This window comes from Odocoileus virginianus, unplaced genomic scaffold (assembly GCF_023699985.2).
Source record: "Odocoileus virginianus isolate 20LAN1187 ecotype Illinois unplaced genomic scaffold, Ovbor_1.2 Unplaced_Scaffold_20, whole genome shotgun sequence".
Classification (NCBI taxonomy): Eukaryota; Metazoa; Chordata; class Mammalia; order Artiodactyla; family Cervidae; genus Odocoileus; species Odocoileus virginianus.
In genome coordinates, this window is record NW_027224282.1 from 626,104 (window position 1) to 636,058 (window position 9,955).

Below are 9,955 nucleotides of genomic sequence, written 5' to 3' on the forward strand. Positions count from 1 at the left end.
TCTTTATTTATCTTGATTGACACTTAAGTTGCTTCTATATCTTGGCTGGTATAAGTAATGCTGCTATGAACATTGGGGTGTATTTACCTTTTAGAATTAGTGTTTTTTTTTTTTTTTTTCAAATATATACCCAGGTGAGTGTTCTGATTTCATTGATTCAAGACACTCTTTTCTCCATTATATATTCTTGCCTCTTTTGTTGTAGATTAATTGACCATAGGTGTGTGAGTTTATTCTGGGCTGTCTCTTCTGTTCCATTGTTATATACGCCTGTTTTTGTGCCAATTCCACACTGTCTTCGATTATTGTAGCTTTGTAGTATAGCCTGAAGTCAGGAAGGGTTATGCCTCCAGTTTTGTTCTTTTTCCTCAAGATTGCTTTGGCAGTTCTGGGTCTTCTGTGGTTCCATATAAATTTAGGATTATTTGTTCTAGTTCTGTTAGAAATGTCATGGGTAATTTTATAGAGATTGCATTAATTAGATTTCTTTGAGTTGTATGAATGTTTTAATAATGTTAATTCTTCCAATCCAAGAGCATGGGATACCTTTCCATTTCTTTGAATCATCTTCAGTTTCAAGTTTTCAGTATATAAGTCTTTCATCTTGTTGGTTTATTCCTAGATTTTTTTAAAACACGATTTTAAATGAAATTTTTGTTTGCTTTCTATTTCTGAGGTTTCATTGTTAATGTATATTTAAATTTTTTGTGCATTTTGAGTTGAGATTTTTGTATATGGTATAAGATAAGGGTCTAATTTTATTTTCTGCTTGTGGCTATTCAGTTCCTTGTTCTAGATTACATTCGACTTTAACTCATGTATTTTCTTTTTCTCCATGATTTGCTTATGTCTTTGGCCCTTGTTTACAGTACATGGACATGGAATTAAACAATTATGCACACGCACACACACAAATGACAGGGAGGAAAAGGATGATAACTATGAAGAAAGAGAAAGAAACAGGAAAGAAGAGCTTTTGCAGTTTAGATAAGACTCCCAGGATGGCTCTGCACACAGTGTTTCAGACAGAGAGGAGGTCATGTTGCTGACCCATTTCTCCACCCACACGGAAGACCACTAAGTAAGTGCCAGACCCTTTCTGGGAAGATCTTTGCTACCTCAGAGTCTGCCAAATGAGCTGGGAAGGAAATAAGAGGATGGAGCCAACACTGGACAAGCTCAGCTAATAAAAGTCTCCAGGCTCAGTGGCCTTGATCAAAGCCATCCACCCTTCTAATATATTTACCAACCAGTTGCCAAGTCTTTTTTTTTTAATGTTTCCTCTTCTCACAGGCTATCAGCTAAGGCTCCTATTTTATTTGGGGGGGGCATTAGTTGAATTTTCCTTCCATGACCTTGAAGCCTTTATTGCTAAAGATTTCCTCTCAGTACTGATTGTTTTGATCAGAAACTTAAAAACGACGATGAAAAGGTCATCTCTCGACCTTCTTTCTTGCTTTCCTGGAATTTGGTGTGGCCTAGCCAGAGGTGTGTCTCAGGGCTCAGCAGAGCAACTCTTCCACCTTCGCTTCACTCCCAAATCCCTCAGCACTGCTTTAGGGAACTACATGGAAAATACTAAGAAGTGTGTAAAAATAAGGAGTTTACCATCTAATTGAGAAACACAAAATACACATATACCTACATACATACCACATTCACCCATGTACACACACACACACACACACACACACACAGACACAGGTCATACTTCCATATGTATATATTTTAATTTATTTATTTTAATTGGAGGCTAATTACTTTAAAATATTGTAGTGGTTTTTGCCATACATCAACATGAATCAGCCATGGGTGTACATGTGTCCCACCATCTTACTTCCATATATTTAACAGTGACTTGCACTGGAAATAATGTGTGTTTGGGATCCAACGAATTGGTCCCATTTTAAGAGCAGAAAGAGCTCAGAAGACAAGAGTATTGTGAGCTGGGAAGGCTTCTTCCAAGAGATAGAGATTGACTTAGAACCTGAAACACCTGAAAGTTGATGGGAATTGGCAAATTGCATTTCTTTCTCCATCAAGTAGACTAAAAGCATACAGTTTTTCCCACTCCTGGCAAGGACCAAAAATGTCATTTGAGGTTTCCCTCTGAAGGATGTTCGCAGAGAATGCGGCTGTAGAGAGCAGTCCTTTGAGGCTTGAGCCCAGGCTGTCTTAGGGAAACACATCCTTAGTGAGGTGCCTGGTTCTTGCCTCATCAAGCTTGCTTGTCATAATGGCCTGATAGGTCAGGCAGAATTTAAAGAAAAATCATGAAATTTTACGCTTAAGGCCTGGTTAGAGCAAAGAGATGCTCTGTCCCACCGTCTGGACTGGGATGGCTCGGCCACAATGACTCAGAACAAACCCGAAGGGCCCATGGTGTCCTGAGATACGGCTGCTGCTGCTAAGTCACTTCAGTTGTGTCTGACTCTATGCGACCCCACAGACAGCAGCCCACCAGGCTCCTCTGTCCAAGGGATTCTCCAGGCAAGAATACTGGAGTGGGGTGCCATTGCAGTGAACGCAAAAACAGAATTGCTTTTACTGCCATATAAAATCACCAGTAGTAGTAGATATCCAAGGCTGTCTTTATTTATTTTCCACCTTTCTAAGGCTGGAATTAGATATACAAAAACCCTTTCCCCTGGAGTTTTCCTCTTACTGTATCAGTGTAGATACAGAAAAACTTATATACTATAAAAACCAACCATAGGGACTTCCCTGGCTTTGTGTTCCCAAAGCAGAGGCCTGGGTTCTATCCCTGGTCAGGGAATTAGATCCCACATGCCGCAACTAAGACCCAGCAAAGTAAAAAAAATAAATATCTTCTTAAAAACCAACCATAAAAAGTCACTTTTGAGGCAATCAGGTAATTCTGAATACAAGCAACTGGGTGATGACACCAAGGGATTATTAGTACCATTGAGGTGCCTGGATGGCTATGTGGTTATGTAGGAAAAAGTCTGTATTTTTTTTAAAAGTGCACATAAAGATATAAGGATGAAAATACATGTCTTGATTCTGAGCCGAGCGCGGTGCCAGCGCAGCGAGCTCTGTAGGCGGCGGCGGCCTGAGCTTCGAGGCAGCCCGCTTCCCTCCTCCCAATCGCTTCGCTTCCCTTCCCCGCGGTCAGTATGAAAGCCTTCAGTCCAGTGAGGTCCGTTAGGAAAAACAGCCTTTCGGACCACGGCCTGGGCATCTCCCGGAGCAAAACCCCGGTGGACGACCCGATGAGCCTGCTGTACAACATGAACGACTGCTACTCCAAGCTCAAGGAGCTGGTGCCCAGCATCCCGCAAAACAAGAAGGTGAGCAAGATGGAAATCCTGCAGCACGTCATCGACTACATCTTGGACTTGCAGATCGCGCTGGACTCGCACCCCATCGTCAGCCTGCACCACCAGCGACCCGGACAGAGCCAGGCGTCTAGGACGCCGCTCACCACCCTCAACACCGACATCAGCATCCTGTCCTTGCAGGCTTCTGAATTCCCTTCTGAGTTAATGTCAAATGACAGCAAAGCGCTCTGTGGCTGAATAAATGGTGTTCATGACTTTTTTTTCCCCCTTTGCACAACAACAACAACAAATCCACAGGCTCTTTTAAGGCGCTGAACTTATTTTTCAACCATTTCACAAGGAGGACAACAAGTCAAATGGACCTTTAAAAAAAAAAAAAATGGAAGGAGAACTTAAGAATGATCAACTTCCCCAGGGTGTTTTCTGACCTGGACTGTGATATTAGTTATTTATGAAAAAGACTTTTAAATGCCCTTTCTGCAGTTGGAAGGTTTTCTTTATATACTATTCCCACCATGGGGAGCGAAAACGTTAAAATCACAAGGAATTGCCCAATTTAAGCAGACTTTGCCTTTTTTCAAAGGTGGAGCGTGAATACCAGAAGGATCCAGTATTCAGTTACTTAAATGAAGTCTTTTGGTCAGAAATTACCTTTTTGACGCAAGCCTACTGAATGCTGTGTATATATTTATATATATATATATATATATATTGAGTGAAACCTTGTGAACTCTTTAATTAGAGTTTTCTTGTATAGTGGCAGAAATGTACATTTCTGCATATAAAGTGTAATGATGTACTTATTCATGCTAAACTTTTTATAAAAGTTTAGTTGTAAACTTAACCCTTTTATACAAAATAAATCAAGTGTGTTTATTGAAAAAAAAAAGAAAATACATGTCTTGAGTTCCTCTTAAATTAGCACAGCCAGAAGAGGAGAGTGAGTGGGGAGGGGAGGAGGAGAAAAGGACAGAAAGAAGAAGGGAGGGAACAGAGAAGAGGGAAGAAAAAAAAGGATAGATGAAGCAAGTTTAGCAAAATCCTGATAAATATTGAATCTGGATGATGATTTCTATGAGGGTTCATTATTGAGTTACTGTATTTTTTCTACTTTTGTGTATGTTTGAAAATTTCATGATAAATGCTATTTTAAAAATAAAAAGTCAAATTGCTTAACACAAATGACAATAATAGAAATCACCCTTTATATTTTTAGTCAGTTAAAATTAATAAAGTATCTTTCCATACTTCATTCTAGCATCACAAGAATTCTGAAAATAGCAAGACATACAAACAACCTAAGCATAAATTGATGGTGAGGAGATAAAGATGTGGTATACATATACAGTGGGGTATTCTTCAGTCATGAGAGAGATGGAAATCCTGCCATTTGCCACAACATGGATGAATCTAGAGGACATTACACTAAGTGAAATGCAGAGAGAAACTAAAAAATTAAAAAGAAAAAAGAAAAAGCATTCTGTAAGATGATTATTTTTATTTTAGCTAGTAGTAGTCGTAACAATAGTCACCCTATTTTACACGACTCTCAGAGAGCTTCAAGGCATGCTCAGTGTCATGTGACAAGAACCTGGGGACAAAGTTCTTGTTGTGTGAAGGCAACTAAAGAACAGTGCTGTGCACTGAAACCAGATTCAGGTGTTCCAACTCTAAAGCCTGGGATCTTTACTCAAAACTCTGGTCTGTGTTTGGGGAGGGGGTAGTTAGTGTCATCATGTACCCCCTTGATTATCTGATGAAAGGTGGACACACTCTTAAAATTTACATTCAAGTTCAGGGACTTCCCTGGTGATCCAGTGGCTAAGACTCATGCTCCCAATGCAGGGGCTCTGGATTCGATCCCTGGTCAGGGAACTAGATCCCACATACTGTAACTAAGAGTTCACGTGCCGCAACTAAAAATCCCGTGTGCTACAACTAAGACCTGGTACAGCCAAATAAAAATAAATAAATACATATTAAAAAATATGTACACCAGAAAATTTTACTTTAAAAAATCTTTTAAAAAGGAAAAATATATTGTTAAACAATTTACATTCAAGTTTAAGAAGGTCCGTGATTTCCCTGATGGCCAATCATGGCCTCCAAGTCAGAAAGCTGTGTCCGTCCTCATGGCTGAGCCCAATAAATGCAGTGAGCTGAGCCAGAAGCCACGTTAGAAACTCTTCCCCTCTCCTCCACATCCTAAGACTCCTATTTCATTATCACTGCCCCTGACCAAAACAACTACAGTGATCCATGCCCAGATGCTGGCATTCTGACTCCTTTCATAATTTTGACTTCAATCTACCTTTTAAACTTTATTTCTCACCCACGGTAGTGTTACCTTCAGGCTCTCCCTCCGACTCCCTCTCAAAGCCATACTTTAGGTCTTCCCTGGTGGCTCAGTGGTGAAGAATCCACCTGCCAATGCAGGAGACATGGGTTTGATCCCTGGTCAGGAAGATCCCACATGCTGTGGAGCAACTAAACCCATGTGCCACAACTATTGAGCTTGTGCTCTAGAACCTGGGAGCTGCAGCTACTGAACCCCACGTGCCACACCTACTGAAGCCTGTTCGCCCTAGAGCCCGTGCTCCTCAACAAGAGAAGCCAACACAATGAGAAGTCCATGCACTGCAACTAGAGAAAAGCCTGTGCAGCACTGAAGATCCATCACAGCCAATTACAAAAAAAAAGTCACCCTTTATCTGTACTCACCTGGCCACATCTGGCTGTGTTGGGGTTCCCTGAGACAAGCTTTCACTCATGCCTCCTGGGGCTGCTCATGCTACCTTTTTTTTTTTTTTTAAGTGTAGTTGATTTACAACATGCTACCTGTTTAATTATTTTATTTTATTTTTCATGCTATCGCTTTTCACTGGGATTCTCAGCACAACCTGATCAGCATCTGCCAATATCTGATCCATCCCATGGGGTACAAACAACACCTTTCCCACAAAAACCATACCCGCTTCTACAATGGGCTGCTAAGAATAGTCTTTTCAAAGGTTTGAATCCTGGCCCTACCTTTGGGCTGTGTAACCCTGGGAAAGTCACTGAATCTCTCAGAGCCTCCATTACCTTGGTTAGGAACTAAAGAGAATGATGGCCCCCTCCTCGGGGGACCAATAAGATTGATTAGCCAGGCCCGGGTGCACAGCGAGCTCCCACATGGTGTCACTAGCATGAACAAGCATGGCCATGTGGCACTCTACCAACTCTCATATCCACTCAGGGCAGGGGTGACACTCCATGTCCAGCATCTTCAGTCGTGGTGCAGGCCCCCAGTCAGTCCCGACCCTTTAACTCAGCATCAGTGGAAGTTGCCTGAGTCCTCACCATGGACCTTTCTTGTATTCCTTCATGTAAATTTCACAACACGGTCCAGCAGGTACCATCATGATCCTCATCCTACAAAGGTGGTATCTGAGGCACAGAGAGGTCAGTTAATTTACCTCTAGCCACACAGCAAGTTAGTGACGGTAGGGCTGGGCACTCTGTCTAGAGAATTTCCAGCTTCTTTCTCTCACATGGGCTGATCTCTCCAGACTGTGAGAACCCATGGCACAATAGCTGTCTCTGGAATCATGACACTCTCCACGCTGCCTGAGGTAGGGCCTTGTAAACACAGCAGCCAACAAAGAATTACTGACTGAAGCATCAGTTCAGTTCAGTTCAGTTGCTCAGTCATGTCCTACTCTTTGCGACCCCATGAACCGCAGCACGCCAGGACTCCCTGTCCATCACCAACTCCCAGAGTCCACATAAATCCATGTCCATTGAGTTGGTGTGATGCCATCCAACAATCTCATCCTCTGTCGTCCCCTTCTCCTCCTGCCCTTAATCTTTCCCAGCATCAGGGTCTTTTCAAATGAGTCAGCTCTTCGCATCAGGTGGCCAAAGTATTGGAGTTTCACCTTCAACATCAGTCCTTCCAATGAACACCCAGGACTGATCTCCTTTAGGATGGACTGGTTGGATCTCCTTGCAGTCCAAGGGACTCTCAAATACCACAGAGTCTTCTCCAACACCACAGTTCAAAAGCATCAATTCTTCAGTGCTCAGCTTTCTTTATGGTCCAACTCTCACATCCGTACATGACCACTGGAAAAACCATAGCCTTGACTAGATGGAAATTTGTTGACAAAGTAATGTCTCTGCTTTTCAATATGCTGTCTAGGTTGGTCATAACTTTCCTTCCAAGGAGTAAGCATCTTTTAATTTCATGGCTGCAGTCACCATCTGCAGTGATTTTGGAGCCCAGAAAAATAAAGTCAGCCACTGTTTCCACTGTTTTCCCATCTATTTGCCATGAAGTGATGGGACCAGATGCCATGATCTTAATTTTCTGAATGTTGAGCTTTAAGCCAACTTTTTCACTCTCCTCTTTCACTTTCATCAAGAGGCTCTTTAGTTCTTCACTTTCTGCCATAAGGGTGGTGTCATCTGCATATCTGAAGTTATTGATATTTCTCCTGGCAATCTTGATTCCAGCTTGTGCTTCCTCCAGCCCAGCACGTTTCTCATGATGTACTCTGTATATAAGTTAAATAAGCAGGGTGACAATATACAGCCTTGAGGTACTCCTTTCCTGATTTGGAACCAGTCTGTTCCATGTCCAGTTCTAACTCTTGCTTCCTGACCTGCATACAGGTTTCTCAAGAGGCAGGTCAGGTGGCCTGGTATTCCCATCTCTTTCAGAATTTCCCACAGTTTATTGTGATCCACACAGTCAAAGGCTTTGGTATAGTCAATAAAGCAGAAATAGATGTTTTTCTGGAACTCTCTTGCTTTTTCAATGATCCAGTGGATGTTGGCAATTTGATCTCTGGTTCCTCTGCCTTTTCTAAAACCAGCTTGAACATCTGGAAGTTCATGTATTGCTGAAGCCTGGCTTGGAGAATTTTAAGCATTACTTTACTAGCATGTGAGATAAGTGCAATTGTGCGGTAGTTTGAGCATTCTTTGGCATTGTCTTTCTTTGGGATTGGAATGAAAACTGACCTTTTCCAGTCCTGTGGCCACTGCTGAGTTTTCCAAATTGCTGGCATACTGAGTGCAGCACTTTCACAGCATCATCTTTCAGGATTTGAAATAGCTCAACTGGAATTCCATCACCTCCACTAGCTTTGTTCATAGTGATGCTTCCTAAGGCCCACTTGACTTCACATTCCAGGATGTCTGGCTCTAGGTGAGTGTGAGTGATCACACCATCGTGATTATCTGGGTCGTGAAGATCTTTTTTGTATAGTTCTTCTGTGTATTCTTGCCACCTCTTCTTAATATCTTCTGCTTCTGTTAGGTCCATACCATTTCTGTCCTTTATTGAGCCCGTCTTTGCATGAAATGTTCTCTTGGTATCTCTAATTTTCTTGAAGAGATCTCTAGTCTTTCCCATTCTATTGTTTTCCTCTGTTTCTTTGCATTGATCGCTGAGGTCTGAGGAGGCCTTACAAATAGTTGTAAAAAGAAGAGAAGCGAAAAGCAAAGGAGAAAAGGAAAGATATACCCATTTGAATGCAGAATTCCAAAGAATAGCAAGGAGAGATAAGACAGCCTTCCTCAGTGACTGAAGCATACATAGGGACAAAAAACATGGCAGCAACATGTTCACAAGAAAACTCTCTGTCCTTATTGCCAACTGCCAGAGAATAACCATGATCTCTCTTCTTTCATGGACCTTTGTGAATAAATAAATTAACCACACAATTGACTAAAGTCAGAAATGTAAGACAGCATTGTATGGCCATTGGTAGCGTTTTGTTTTTATCATCTCAGTTAATTCTGAAAACACCCTGGTGATGTAGTTACTATTACTATCCTCATTTTACAGATGTAGAGACCAAGATTGAGTGAGAATAAGTAACCTAACAGTTTAGCCAGCTAGCAAATGGTTAGCACAGCCAGGATTTAGATGCCAACAATCTGGCTCCAGGGCCTCTCACTCCCATAAATCTAATACATCAAACCATGATTTGTGGTTATTACTTGAGGCTCCATTCAGTATTTAAGGTTTTAAAAGTGTGTAGTTAAGTAAAATTTAAAGAAAACCACTACCATGACTGATGCCAAAGTAAGGCAACGTTTGTCAAGGGTCACATGGGTTAGTACAGTTGGGAAAACACAAATTCACTGTGGAAATTGAGCTGTGAAGGGACACACTTCCTGAGCTGTCATAGAATTGTCAGCTAGTCTAATGCAAATCATGATGAAAACTCTAATAAGTCTCTCATGAGATAACTAATATTAAGCCAAAATTGTGCATAGGCTATCAAGCCAAGAGAGGCAGAGGCCTGCTGTACCCATCCAGGGCCAACAGGAGGAGGAAACATCTTGGTTAAAATCAGGAAGTGGTATCAGATTGCCATCTCTTACCATCTTTTTGAAAAAGAATTGGTCACCAAACCTTTTTTTAGTTAATTTCTTACCCACTCTCCAGAAATATGAAGCAGAAGGGGCCCCTCCCCCACCCAGTGAATCGGCCTGTGAACCGGCCCTGACCCAGTGAACCGGCCCTGACCCAGTGAACCGGCCCTGACCCAGTGAACGGGCAGGCCGGCCGGGCTCCCCTCCCCGGCCCCAACGGGCGGGCCGGGTTGCCCTGAGGAGGCGGAGAGGGGAGGGCTGGGTCAGTCGGCGGGCAGACAACA

The 9,955-nt window shown here is 42.2% G+C and overlaps 1 pseudogene; it reads left to right on the forward strand.

Moving 5' to 3' along the window:
- Positions 1–3,075: 3,075 nt before the first annotated feature.
- On the forward strand, positions 3,076–4,121 carry LOC110148018 (DNA-binding protein inhibitor ID-2 pseudogene; annotated as a pseudogene).
- The last annotated feature ends 5,834 nt before the right edge of the window (positions 4,122–9,955 follow it).